Raw genomic sequence first — 15,884 nt, 5'->3', positions numbered from 1 at the left:
TCTTTAGGGAAGAATACAGGAATGGCTAGCCATTCCCTTCTCCATAATTGTTCCCTTACCCTTTAGGAAATAGTGATATGTTAAACATTAAATTTAAAAACTGAGGAATACTGAAGAGAATACATATTTAATTCCATCAATAGAATAGAATATTTTGATACAAAAGGAAGCTGTGGGGCAAAAATATCTATAATTTCCCATAACAAATACAGTAAATACCTTATGAATTTGCTTCAATGATATGTTAATGGTTATAATTTTATAGTAAACTTGCTATAATTTTACTGTAAGTGTTTCATCCAAATGCATGTGCTGATTTTTCTTTCAGGTACTTAACAATTTTTGCATACTGCTGCTGCTGCTGCTGCTAAGTCACTTCAGTCCTGTCCGGCTCTGTGCGACCCATAGATGGCAGCCCACCAGGTTCCCCTGCCCCTGGGATTCTCCAGGCAAGAACATAATACACATTAAATTTGCCATATGGAAAATCAGAGAAATGTATCAGAATTCATTTTTGAGGGGCTTTCCTCTGACCAAAATATACAGATGTTTTGCTTTGTTTTCTTGTTATTCTGTTATTTTGCCCTGTTGGTGGGAAATCTTCTGATCCTTGTCTCCATCCGATGCAGTGTCCTTTTTCACCAACCAATGTACTATTGCCTCAGCCACTTATCCTTCATGGACATCTGCTATACCTCTTGTGTGATCAGTGACCTGCTCCTGGGAAGGAAAACCATCTCTTATGGTAACTGCATGTTCAGGTCTTTTCCTTGCACTTCTTAGGAATGATTGAAATCTGCATCCTTACAATCATGGCCTTTGATCACTGGGTTGCCATCTGCAAGCCTCTCCACTACATGATTACCATGAACAGGAAAAGGTGCAATATCCTCATCCTGGCAGCTTGGGCTGGTGGGGCTGTCCATGCCTTTTCTCTGTTCTCTATGACAATCAGTTTGGCCTTCTGTGGCCCCAGTGAAATTGACCACTACTATTGTGACATTTTTCCTTTATTAAAAGTTGCCTGTACTGATACCTATGTCACTGGTGTCCTTGTGGTTGCCAATTCAGAAATGGTTGCCTTAGTAACCTTTGTTCTCTTGTTTGGGTCCTATGTCATTATATTATTCACCTTAAGAAACCATTCAGCTGAAGGAAGGCACAAAGCCCTATTTACTTGTGGGTCTCACATCACTGTGGTTGTCTTATTTTTTGGTCTTTCAATCTTTGCCTATTTAAGACCCCCTAAAACTTTCCCTGAGGACAAATTTTTTTTTCCCTCTTTTATACCATCATTGTTTCTATGTTCAATCCCTTAATCTACACTCTGAGAAACACAGAGATGAAAAAGACTATTAGAAAAGTTTGTTGTCAAGATATTTTCAGAGGGAAAACATAATTGATTTCTTCTACTTGATCAGTCCTGTGTTTTCATTGGAAGGACTGATGTTGAAGCTGAAACTCCAATACTTTGGCCACATGATGTGAAGAGTTGACTGATTTGAAAAGATGCTGATGCTGGGAAAGATTGAGGGCAGAAGGAGAAGGGGATGACACAGGATCAGATGGTTGGATGGCATCACTGACTCAATGGACCTGGGTTTGGGTGGACTCTGGGAGTTGGTGATGGACAGGGAGGCCTGGCATGCTGCAGTTCATGGGGTCATAAATAGTTGGACACGACTGAGTGACTGAACAGAACTGAACTCTGTATGTTAAAAACTTTATGCAAGAGTAAACAGGGGCTTGGAATCATAGAGTTCTATGGCTTTGAGAATGATCTGAACTCAAATTGTGTACTCTATAAATGTCAGAGGTGCTGAAATAAAGAAATATAAGTGTCAATTTCTCTAACCCATAGTGAACCATGAGGCTAAAGAGAATTTTCATAATCATTCACACGTAAACTTGGGGACAAGTCAAGTTGCTGATATTCTCTGGACACGGGGAAAATTAAGAAAATGTAAGTTCATAAAGCTCTTCTCTGGTGGCTTAGCAGTGAAGAATCCACCTTCAGTACAGGAGACACAGGTTCGTATCCCTGGGTTGGGAAGATTCCCTGGAAAAGAAAATGGCAACCCACTCAAATATTCTTGCCTGGTGCATGAACAGAGGAGCCTGGTGGGCTACAGTCCTTGGGGTTTGAAGAGTCGGGCCCAATTGAGTGACTAAACCACCACAAGTTCATAAAGGAGGCATTATTTTTCAGTATTGAGCTCTATTTGGTGAAATAGTTAGAAATTAAAGAAAGTGGAGAAAACCACTAGACCATTCAGGTATGACCTAAATCAAATCCCTTATAACTATATAGTGGAAGTGAGACATTGATTTCAGACACTGGATCTGACAGACAGAGTGCCTGATGAACTATGGACGGAGGTTCATGACATTGTACAGGAGACAGGAATCAAGACCATCACCAAGAAAAAGAAATGCAAAAAGCAAAATGGCTGTCTGAGGAGGCCTACAAATAGCTGTGAAAAGAAGGGAAATGAAAAGCAGAGGAGAAAAGGAAAGATATAAACATGTAAATGCAGAGTTCCAAAGAATAACAAGGAGAAATAAGAAACCCTTCCTCAGCAATCAATGCAAAGAAATAGAGGAAAACAACAGAATGGGAAAGACTAGAGATCTCTTCAAGAAAATTAGAGATACCAAGGGAATATTTCAGGCAAAGATGGGCTCAATAAAGGACAGAAATCATATGAACCTAAGAGAAACAGACAATATTAAGAAGAGGTGGCAAGAATACACAGAAGAACTGTACAAAAAAATCTTCATGACCAAGATAATTACGATGATCAGATCACTCAGCTAAAGCCAGACCTCCTGGAATGTGAAGTCAAGTGGGCCTTAGGAAGTATCACTACGAACAAAGCTAGCATAGGTGATGGAATTCCAGTTGAGCTATTTCAAATCCTGAAAGATGACGCTGTGAAAGTGCTACACTCAATATGTCAGCAAATTTGGAAAACTCATCAGTGGCCACAGGACTGGAAAAAGTCAGTTTTCATTCCAATCCCAAATAAAGGCAATACCAAAGAATGCTCAAACTACCACACAATTTCACTCATCTCACACACTAGTGAGTTAATGCTCAAAATTCTCCAAACCAGGCTTCAGCAATACACGGACCGTGAACTTCCAGATGTTCAAGCTGATCTTAGAAAATGCAGAGGAACAAAAAATCAAATTGCCACCATCCACTGGATCATGGAAAAAGCAAAGAGTTCCAGAAAAACATCTATTTCTGTTTTATTGACTATGCCAAAGCCTTTGACTGTGTTGATCACAATATACTGTGGAAAATTCTGAAAGAGATGGGAATACCAGACCATCTGACCTGCCGCTTGAGAAACGCATATGCAGGTCAGGAAGAAACAGTTAGAACGGGACATGGAACAACAGACTGGTTCCAAATAGGAAAAGGAGTATGTCAAGGCTGTATATTGTCACCCTGCTTATTTAATGTCTATGCAGAGTACATCATGAGAAACGCTGGACTGGAAGAAACACAAGCTGGAATCAAGGTTGCAGAGAGAGACATCAATAACCTCAGATATGCAGATGCTGCTGCTGCTGCTGCTAAATTGCTTCAGTCATGTCTGACTCTGTGCGACCCCATAGATGGCAGCCCACCAGGCTCTGCCGTCCCTGGAAGTCTGCAGACAAGAACACTGGAGTGGCTTGCTCTTTCCTTCTCCAATGCATGAAAGTGAAAAGTGAAGGTGAAGTCCATCAGTCGTGTCAAACTCTTCGCGACCCCATGGACTGCAGCCTACTAGGCTCCTCCATCCAAGGGATTTTCCAGGCAAGAGTACTGTAGTGAGTTGCCAGTGCTTTCCCTGCAGATATGCAGATGACACCACCCTTATGGCATAAAGTGAAGAAGAACTAAAGAGCTTCTCAATGAAGGCGAAAGAGGAGAATGAAAAAATTGGCTTAAAACTCAACATCCAGAAAACTAAGATCATGGTATCCGGTCCCATCACTTCCTGGCAAACAGATGGGGAAACAGTGGAAACAGTGGCTGACTTTATTTGGGGGGGGGGGCTCCAAAATCACTGCAGATGGTGATTGCAGCCATAAAATTAAAAGGCGCTTACTCCTTGGAAGGAAAGTTATGACCAACCTAGACAGCATATTAAAAAACAGAGACATTGTCAACAAAGGTCCGTCTAATCAAGGCTATGTTTTTTCCATTGGTCATGTACGGATGTGAGAGTTGGACTATAAAGAGAGCTGAGCGCCAAACTGAACTTCGTTCAGTTCACTCAGTTGTGTCCAACCCTTTGCAACCCCATGACTGTAGCCCACCGGGCTTCCCTGTCCATCAGCAACTCCCAGAGCTTACTCAAACTCATTTCCATCATGTCGGTGATGCCATCCAACCATCTTATCCTCTGTCATCCTCTTATTATCACCAATTATTTGTTTGTTTTGTTTCCTTCTGGGTTTTTCTCCACTTCCCAAAACTGTTCCCAAGCACACAGTTTCTCAGCAAGTTCACAGCCCCAGGACAAACTTGCCCTTCACCTTGCTGCACCATCAGACCCTAGTGGAGCAGACATTTGCATCCCCGGCCTTGTGCCTGCCTGTCCATGACAAGGCTCCAACACATATGCTCTATCTGAGCATTCACCAGTCAACATCTTCCAGTCTAGGTCCAAGTTGTCGTTGTTTTTTTCCTAGTTACTTCTCTAAAATTTATACACACCTCAGACCACAGACGCCCTGTATCCAGCTTGTTCTCTGTACTCATTCTCTGCATATGCTCTGGCCAACCTTAGCCTTTCTACTCTCTAGAGACACTTCCTGCTTGTTCTGTGATGGTGGCAGTTCTGGCTGCAGCTACATCAACACATGCTCCAATTTTGAATTGCACCAATTCTGACTCCCAATTTTGAGGAGAGATCCTCTCTACATTCATTCATTAGTTATTAATCCTCAATCTTAGGTTACTTTCAACACTTCTAATGGCATATCATAAATTGAACATATTTAAACTGCACAATTTGATCTGTTTTGACAAATGTGTAGTCCTCCAAAATCATCCCCACAATCAAAATAATGAGAGTGTCTATCACGCCAAAGAGTTTCCTTGTGCCCAATGTAGCCCTCCTTCTTGTGCTTTACTGGACCCCTTTTCTCTGGCAACTGTTGACTTGCTTTCTGTCTCTATAGATTAGTTTGCATTCTATAGATAGTTATATATATTTAATCATACAGTATAAATTCTGTTTGCTAGTTTCTTTCATAATAATGATTTAAAGATTAATCCATATTGTTGCATGCATCAGTTGTTCATCCCTTTTGATTGATGAGGAAATGAATGCAAATCCCATGAATGCAAATTTTACAATTTGTTTCTTCACTATGTTCTTAATAGGCATTTGGGTTAGGTCCAGTTTTTTCCTATTACAAATAACGCTATGTTCATTCATGTACGAGTTACTGATTTGGGATATAGTCTTGAAAGGTAAATATGTAGGAGCGAAATGGCTGGTCTTATGCGCACTTAATATTTTAAGAAACTGCAAGCTACTTTGGAAAAGTGAGTGATTGTACCAGTTTACCTCCCCACAAGAAGTTTAAGAGTGTTCAAGATGCTCTTCACTACTTGATATGTCACTTTTCTCAATTTTAGCTGTTATTGGAGTGGTGAACTGCCTTCTCATTATGGCTTTAATTTGTATTCATAGATGACTAATGGTGTTAAGCAAATTTTTACCCACTAATTTGACATTCAAATATCTTTTTTGGTGAAGTGTCTTTTCAAATAATCTGCTAATTTTTAAAATTTTTATCCAGATTGTTGAAATTTTAGGCATAACATTGCTTATATTATTTACTTATTACCTTTTTAATATCTGTTTATTTATAGTGCTATCATATCACTTTTAGAATATTTCTCAAATAACTGATCTTGCTTTCATTTTCTCTCTATTGTGTTTTCTGGTGCTTTATTTTTATTGATTTTTCACTCTGATCTTTATTTCTCTGCCTAATTTTAAGAGGGAAATTGAGGACAAATGTGAGAATATTTTTCTTTTCCATTATAGTGGTTTGCTGCAAAAAATTTCACTATAATTAATGCTTTACCAGCATTGTATAGACTTTGTTATATTTTGTTTTTATTTTAATTTATATAAATCTACTTTGTAATCTCCTTTTGATTTCTTCTTTGCCCTTGAGGTCCATTTGTACAGATGATTCAGAGTGTATACACCCTGCAGGACTAAAACTACTGAATGGAAAGTGCTCAATAGTAATGGGAATAAAAATACATATATTTTTATTGGTTTCTAACTTCATTAAGCTATTTAAAACTTCAATAAGCAAATGTGGAGTCTATTCCAACCTATCAATAACAGGAATTTTGTTTTAAATTTCAATTATTTTGACAATTTTCTTTTAAAAAAATATTTATTTACTTTCATTTTGGGCCACACCATGAAACTTGTGGGATCTTAGTTCCCCGACCAGGGACTGAACCCCTGTCTTCTGCATTGGTAGCACAGAGTCTTAACCAGTGAACTGCCAGGGAGGCCCTGCAGATTATTCTTTTTCCTTTGTCTCTCACACCCCAGCGCTTCATTGCAGCCATGGCACTGCATTGTTGTTTGTTGCTGTTCCTGGTCCCAGAAAGTAGTGAAGTGACAGGTGATTGATTAAATTGTTAACTGACTCATAGGTATCTTATGTGGTTTTTGTTCATAAAGAATGTTGGAACTCTGAATATCTCTTTCTGATTTTCCTCTAACTTCTTTTCTTCTTTGGTCTGGAGATAGAGGTCTTCTTCAAAGCAAAGTCGGTGCTCCCAAAGGATTACCTAGGTTCCTTTCTGTTCTTCACAGGAGGAAGTTAGACAGAACTGGCAGAATTTACTGAGCTTTTTTGGATCTGAATAACAGTACTGACCTCCAGAGACACTGCCCAGAACTTCACTAACACAAAAAGTTAAATACATTTATATTCTGAGAATTCCCAGAAGGCTGTGAAATATAATCTTGGACAACTGATTAGCGTTCCTTGGTTAGACTATTTAAGAAATGCTTTTGGGAAAACAATTTATTTAACTTTCTAAGTCAAAATATTCTTATGGCTTCTTCTCAGGTTATGTTTGGCTCATGTAGAACAAGTTTCTTTCAGGCACAGGCATCAAAGAGTTGATTCTGAGGGCATGGATGTGAGTGCTGCTTTAGCAGATATTTGAAAAAAATTCTTGTTTACTCTTTAGTATAAGCAGGTGTTGGTGAGTCATCAGCATTTAAAATCCTAGATCATCTCCTTGTGGAATGAACAAATGTTTCTCTGTGAACACAGGATAGTTTTCAGGGGTATTCAAACCACCACTCACTCTGTATAACAGTAGGATTTTTCTTCCTGAAAATCCAAGCAATATTTGAAGATATTTTTAGAGAATTGATCTAGATTTGTCTGAATCACTGCTTTATAGACTTGCATTTAAGTCTATATATAAATGCTAGTGAATAGTTAGCAAACTGTGTAAATGAAGGCGGGGGCGGGGGGCGGGCAGTTGTGTGACCAACACATTTTCCTGAATAAGTTAAAACTAACTTGAAGACCATCTGCAAATTATGTGCAGGTAATCATCTTTACAGTATTTGTTTTAGGCTCACCAGCTCTATTTGGCATTAATTGTGTTACTTTAAGGGTATATACTCTGATGTGATATATAAAACATTTTAGCAAGGGTTAAAATGAGTTCTGTTTTGATACTATATTACAAACAGCATGTGTGCTTTGGATAATACATTTAAAAATGATGAAATTTTCAGTTTTTCAGTGATCCTGCAAACTCTAATATTTGAAGAAATTCCTATTTTTTAAAATATCAGTTGCCTATAATTGTCTAGATTCATCAGACTCAGGTTAAGCAAATGTATGGTTAGCCACAGGGTAATTACATATATGAAACATATCCTACTTCACTTCCTGAAGAATAGTTTCACAACACTGATAGTACCTCATGAAGGGTGAATAGGATAGTTAAGCAGTACTATAGCCAGTGCAAATTAACTTTTTAACTTAATATTGGTGGCATGAAGTAACAGACTACTTACTTCAAATTGAATATCAAGAAACTTTGCAGGGAGGAAGTGAGATAGCCAGGTTGAGTTTATTTTTTCAACAGAAATTTAATTTGGGTTTTGTTTGGGTTTAATTTATTTCAAGTGATTTCATTGAAATGTGTGTCTGTGCCTTTATTCAACGAAAGAAGAATGTAAAGAAAAGATACAGCATTGTTATGTATGGATTTTGTTTTATAAACTCATGTGTTCTTCTCTCACTGTTTGCTGGAAAGATGTGTTTATATCACAGGTGTAGTTGTTGCAATTCAAGTTTAAAGTACATTGTGTTATACAACCAAGAACAACTTGTGTGAATGAATAAATCCAAAACAGTTCTTTTTATACTGAAGATTTCATTATAAATAGTAAAATAAAGGAGAAAGCAATGGCATCCCACTCCAGTACTCTTGCCTGGAAAATCCCACAGATGGAGGAGCCTGGTAGGGTGCAGTCCATGGGGTCGCTAAGAGTCGAACACGACTGAGACACTTCACTTTCACTTTTCACTTTCATGCATTGGAGAAGGAAATGGCAAACCCGCTCCAGTGTTCTTGCCTGGAGAATCCCAGGGACGGGGGAGCCTAATGGGCTGCTGTCTATGGGGTCGCACAACACCACTGAAGAGACTTAGCAGCAGCAGCAGCAGCAGTAGTAAAATAAAGTAAAACATATAAAGCATCAAGAATAAGGTGTGACAATCGCTCAGATTCATAAAGGATGATTAATTATCTAATCTAAACTGGACGGTCTTTTTAGATTTAAATGTCCTCTTCTATATAAAGCATAAATATGAAAAACTGAAACAAAAAAGTAACTAACTTTCAGTTTACATTATTTCACTTGATATTAAACAACTGAATATCAGAAACATCTAGGTGACCAATATCCTCTCTCTAGCCATCAGAAGTTTACCAATGCTTGGATAAAAATGGTTTTTCCTCCATTTTATTTTGGTATCTTCATCATATCTAATTTTGACCTTATCGCTTTTGCATCTCACTTGATTTTTGACTTAATAATGTTTTCTTTTCTTCACTTATGTGTTCAATGTCTTAACCTTCATGAAGGTCATTATTCTACTAGTGCCTTCAAGAAAGCTGATAACCTATTTTTATAAGATCAAAACATTAATATCTGTAGTGTTTAGATTGAAAGCTTGATGTTATGAAATGATTTTAAATCACAGACGTGCTACACCATGCGTCTATTCTTATAATTATCATAGTATGTTTTGTAGTGATCTGGGAGTCTGTCATCTTTCATGTGATGAAAGTAATGATAATTCTTTTACTGCTATCTTTTATATGCGCCCCTTTCCTGTGGAAAGCAATGATATACATAGTAAGACCTGGAAGATCTAGTTTATAAATGCTACGGTTTACTGGTTCTGTAGTTTGGGACATTCACTTATTTTATTTTAAATCAATTCATTTGATACTGAAAATAATATTTGGATTAGATGAGTACTTTTACTCTTATGCTACATAATAACTAGACATTTATTTTCAATAAATTTTAAGTCGCTTTAGTTTCTTGTACTTTCAGTCAAAATAATGCAATATAATATTTTTTCATAAATTAGTTAATTGCAATTGAGGTGATACGTTTAAAGATATAACAAAACTAAATTTTATGGAGTTTATGGTATAAATTGACATGTTGTGGAATATAGGGTATAAATGGTACACAATTTAACATATACAACCCTATTGTCTTCATGTTAATAAAAAGGAGACTATGGATATAATCTTCATGTTAAAAACGGCGTCTTGGGATATAATGACACAATATGATTAAGTTAATACTTGCCCTTTTTAATGTAGGCAAAGATATTGAGCTAAAATTGAAAAAAAGAATTACTCTCAACATATTTTGCAATGTGATTTAAAGCCATGTCTGTTTATCAGCTAAGATAATATTAAAGGGAGGTGGGAGGGGGGTTCATGTTTGGGAACACATGTAAGAATTAAAGATTTTAAAATTAAAAAAAATAAAACTACATGTGAAAAGTAAAAAAAAAAAAAACCTAAGTGTTTCTCACATAAGAAATTTATTCTATCCCATATCTCTAGGTTCTCTATGTTGCTGTTGGTAAAGTATTTGATGGACTGTATGAGATTATGACTGTTACAATATTATTTTCAGATACTCTTGCATTTGAAAATCTTTAAGCATTCTTAAATATAATTTTTAAATGTTAATTTTATATCTTTATGTGTGTGTATTTGTGTACAGATGAGAATATCTATGTCTTGGAAGTTGTAGTATATATCAACAGGAAAAGGAAACAATTAAAAAACTGATTTCAAAAATTAAAAAAAAAATAAATAAATATCACTAGCAATACAGCTACACAATTTGGAAAATAGTGAACATGTTAACCTATTCATTTCGTTACATCGAAAATTTTGTAATAAAAGATTTATATAAAAAGAAAAATCAATATCTATAAATTCATAGGTTTTTTTTTGACTGAAACAAAATAAAACAGATGTCAAAAAAAAAAAAATTGCCTATGGAGCCCAGCATGGCTACTACATCTGACAGAGGAGTCAGGTAAACAACTACCTGCATGCTACCTAATTCCTCATGAGTGACTGGAATAAAACTGAGAAGTGTGTGTTCTCAGTAGTACATTCTTTCGTCACCTTAGTGTTAAGTCCTACCTTGATCAAAAAGAATATACTATATGCAAATCTATTAAAAAGCCATGCAACAGAAAACAACTGAGCACTTCTTGACCACAAAGTTTGCCTTACATTTACATTGAGGTGACTAAATTTTCAGATTTTTGCTGTCCATAATTTATTCTAGCAGAGAGCACAAGTACCAAATTTAAATTATTTGTTAATTTCAATTATTGTATCTTTTTATTTGCACTGTTAATTTTAATGACTATAAAATTCAACTTAAACATTATTTTACATTAAATTTAAATATGAAATATAATTTTCTTTTTTAAAATACCAACCACTGACAATTTTTGCTATATTTTCAAATAATATCAGTCTTATAAAATAGCTAGCAAGATTGGTTTCCCAAGTTCAATATGCAGTACTTACTCTACCTTCACTCTTCTATTTCAAGGGACAACACATAATCCTAATAACACAGCTCAGAATTTAGGTGACTTTTATTACATGTACTGTATTCCATGATCATATGACTACAGACAAGTCCAAGAAAGTGTTCTATATCATGGTAGGGGAATGGAGCATCATGTAATTAAAAAAAAATACCTTTCTGAAGGACACATTTGAAAATTATAAGTTAAAAAATGTCCTTTATTAAATTGTATTACTAGCACTGTTGTTTAAGTGTTAAAAGTAAGAATGGTATAATTTATCTGTGGAAAATAGTTCAGATATTCATGACGTTCAATGAGATTACATCACAATAAATTCATCATAACCTGAAAATACAAGTTGAAAATGAATTGAATACAAAACTGGTTTTAGAAAAGGCAGAGGAACCAGAGATCAAATTGCCCAACATCCACTGGATCATAGAAAAAGCAAGAGTGTTCCAGAGAAACATCTATTTCTGCTTTATTGATTATACCAAAGCCTTTGGCTGTGTGGATCACAATAAACTGTGGAAAATTCTTAAAGAGATGGGAATAGCAGACCATCTGACCTGTCTCTTGAGAAACCTGTGGCAGGTCAAGAAGCAACAGTTAGAGCTGGACATGGAAGAACAGACTGGTTCCAAATAGGAAAAGGAGTACGTCAAGGCTGTATATTGTCACCCTGCTTATTTAACTTCTATGCAGAGTATATCATGAGAAACCCTGGACTGGAAGAAGCACAAGCTGGAATCAAGTTTGCCAGGAGAACTATCAATAACCTCAGATAGGCAGATGACACCAGCCTTATGGCAGAAAGTGAAGAGGCACTAAAAAGCCTCTTGATGAAAGTGAAAGAAGAGAGTGAAAAAGTTGGCTGAAAGCTCAACACTCAGAAAACGAAGATCATGGCATCCGGCCCCATCACTTCCTGGAAAATAGATGGGGAAACAGTGGAAACAGTGTCAGACTTTATTTTTTGAACTTCAAGATCACTGCAGATGGTGATTGCAGCCATGAAATTAAAAGACGCTTACTCCTTGGAAGAAAAGATATGACCAACCTAGATAGCATATTCAAAAGCAGAGACATTATTTTGCAAACAAAGGTCCATCTAGTCAAGGCTATGGTTTTTCCAGTAGTCACGTATAGATGTGAGAGTTGGATGGTGAAGAAAGCTGAGTGCTGAACATTTGATGCTTTTGAACTGTGGTGTTAGAGAAGACTCTTGAGAGTCCCTTGGACTGCAAGGAGATCCAACCAGTCCATTCTAAAGGAGATCAGTCTTGGGTGTTCATTGGAAGGACTGATGTTGAAGCTGAAACCAATACTTTGGCCACCTCATATGAAGAGTTGACTCTTTGGAAAATACCCTGATGCTGGGAAGGATTGGGGACAGGAGGAGAAGGGGATGAAAGAGGATGAGATGGTTGGATGGCATCATCGACTCAATGGACATGGGTTTGGGTAGACTCCAGGAGTTGGTGATGGATAGGGAGGCCTGGCCTGCTGCGATTCATGGGTTCACAAGGAGTCGGACATGATTGAGCGACTGAAATGAACTGAACTGAACCTACTGGACATCATAGTTTAGTCCAGCTTATCTTAAACATACTCAGAATACTAACATTAGCCTGCAATTGAGCAAAATCATCTCTAATACTTTTACTACCTATTGCAGAGAGCCAACCCACTGGAACAGTCTCTTTTGCTGGGAAAGATTGAAGGCAAGAGAAGAAGGGGAAAACAGAGGATGAGATAGTCAGATGACATCAGTGACTCCATGGAAATGAGTTTGAGGAAACTCAGGGAGATAGTGAAAGACAGGGGAGCCTGGAGTGCTGAAGTTCATGGGGGTCCTAATGAGTTGGACATGACTTAGCGATTGAACAACAACAATAATCTAACACAAAGCCTATTTTTAACAATCTAACACAAAGCCTATTTTTAACAAACTAACACAAAGTCTATTTCTAATACAAAGCCTATCTCATGTAAGTTATTGAATACTCCACTAAAAGTGAAAAACAGAATGGCTGTCTGGTACGGAATGGTTTTAATTTCGTCAGTTCTTTGCCTATGTGATCACCAGGCTGCCTGAAGGCTATTATGACTCAGTGCTCAGACCCAGCATTATAACACAGTATCATAATCACCTATAGCTAGATCAAGGAGAAAATCAAAATTCAAGTACAGTTTCTTCTTGATGCTTACTATTCTCATACTATCATAAAGTCAATAAAGATGCAACATGAATCACCATGAATCAAGGAATGTCTCTAATGCCTGTTCTGTACTGTAAACCATGTGGTCAATCGACTTACTGCAGACCCATGGATTCACAGCCCACTAGGTTCTTTTTTTTAATATAAATTTATTTATTTTAATTGGAAGTTAATTACTTTAAAATATTGTATTGGTTTTGCCATACATCAACATGAGTCTGCCACAGGTATACACGTGTTCCCTGTCCTGAACCCCCAATTTTCCAGGCAAGAAGTCTGCATTAGGTTACCATTTCCTACTACACGGATATTCTCGACCCAAGGATCAAACCCATGTTTCTTGTGTCTTCTGCATTGGCAGATGGGTTCTTTACCTCTAGAGCCACCTGGGAAGCCTAAACAATTATATTTTGAAAATTTAATAAAAATTATTTTTATTATTACCAATGTAACAAAATATGTGAAAACAATACTGAAGAAATGAGCTATGATTCCTAAGAAAATATAATATCATTAAGTTATTAACTAGCTTCAGTAATTTGTTAAAATTAACTTTAATGTCTTGTTAGCAGCTTTTATATGACTGTGATCATATTGTAAATATTTCCTTTCATTTTATTTTTTTTTTCAGTTACTCAACTTTTTGCAGATAGCTTACAATACATGGAAGGTCAGAGGAACATCTCATAATTTATTTTTTGGAGACTTTCCTGTAACAAAAACATACAAATATTTTGCTTTGTGTTCTTATTTTGTTACATAGCCATCTTGGTGGGAAACCTTCTGATCCTTGTCTCCATCTGATGTAGCCCTCTTTGTCACCAACCAATGCACTATTTCCTCAGCCACTTATCCTCTATGGACATCTGCTATACCTCTTGTGTGACACCCAAACTGATCAGTGACCTGCTCCTGGGAAGGAAAACCATCTCTTATGGTAACTGTATGTTATAGGTCTTTTCCTTGCACTTCTTAGGAATGACTGAAATGTGCATCCTAACAATCATGGCTTTTGATCGCTGGGTTTCCATTTGCAAGCCTCTCCACTACATGATTACCATGAACAGGAAAAGGCGCAATATCCTCATCCTGGCAGCTTGGGCTGGTGGGGCTGTGCATGCCTTTTCTCTGTTCTCTATGCTAATCAGTTTGCCCTTCTGTGGCCCTAATGAAATTGACCACTACTATTGTGACATTTTTCCTTTGTTGAAAGTTGCCTGTACTGATACCTATGTCACTGGTGTCCTTGTGGTTGCCAATTCAGGAATGGTTGCCTTAGTAACCTTTGTTCACTTGTTTGGGTCCTATATCATTATATTATTCACTTTAAGAAATCACTCAGCTGAAGGAAGACACAAAGCCCTGTTTACCTGTGGGTCTCACATCACTGTGGTTGTCTTATTTTTGGACCATCAATATTTATCTATTTAAGAATCCCTACCACTTTCCCTGAGGGAAAAATATTTTCTCTCTTTTATACCATAATTGCTCCTATGTTCAATCCCTTAATCTACACTCTGAGAAATACAGAGATGAAAAAGGCCATGAGAAGGGTTGGTACCAAAAGATGTTTTCAGAAGAGAAGCATAATTAATTTCTCCAACTCAATGTGTTAAAACCTCTATGTGGAAGTAAAAGTGGACTTGGGAATCAGAGGACTCGATTAACTTTCAAATCAAAGAGCCCAAATTATTTACTTTATAAATGTCAGAGATGATGAGCTGAAAAATTATGACAAAAATGACAAATCTGTTGGTCACTCTGAGATTCGGTAGAGACTTATGTGATTAAAAATGTATTAGCTTAAAGAAACAGCTGCTATGTTATATAGAGTAGGCAATTCTGAGCGTTAACTAAAAAATATAATTTGATTATGATATTTGTAGATGAAGACTAAATAGGAAATACCTAAATTTGCTTTCAAGTTAATTCTTTGAAGACATATCTAACCTAACACTCTGCCTCAGGTAGTTTCACTGACTTTTGTATAGTTTTAAGGCATCTTACATATTTTTTCATAGATTAATTATTACATATAATCCATAAGGAAATAAAACAAAAACAAAACAGAGAGAGATAGAACTATGAAGGAAATAAACCTGTGCTCTGTACCTAAATCAAGAAATAGAGCACAGTAATCATCTCCAAAATCCATCACCTGTTCCCTCCTGTCCTCACTGCTTCCTTCCCCTAGAACTAGCTGCCCTTCTGACTTTTACAGGTACTATCCTCTCTGCCTGGTGTCGGTCATGGAGAGGACATGACCACTGCTAGAGCAATTAGATGGGCTTGGGCATCAGAAGTTCCTCATTTGTCCACCCATTCTTGAATTTTAGTTCTATTTATTGTCCAAATTTTTGCCTTTTCATACTGTTCATGGGGTTCGCAAGGCAAGAATGCTGAAGTGGTTTGCCATTCCATTTTCCAGTGGACCACATTTTGTCAGAACTCTCCTTCATGACTCATCCACCTTGAGGGGTAGTGCATGGCATGGCTTAT

At 36.9% G+C, this 15,884-nt stretch overlaps 2 pseudogenes; both read left to right on the top strand.

Annotated features, from left to right (window-relative positions):
• Positions 481-1,399, top strand: LOC102175663 (annotated as a pseudogene).
• On the top strand, positions 14,049-15,001 carry LOC102173455 (annotated as a pseudogene).

This window comes from Capra hircus, chromosome 4 (genome assembly GCF_001704415.2).
Source record: "Capra hircus breed San Clemente chromosome 4, ASM170441v1, whole genome shotgun sequence".
NCBI classification, from domain to species: Eukaryota; Metazoa; Chordata; class Mammalia; order Artiodactyla; family Bovidae; genus Capra; species Capra hircus.
The sequence above is the reverse complement of the archived record's forward strand: the minus strand, read 5'-3'. Positions and strand labels throughout refer to the sequence as shown.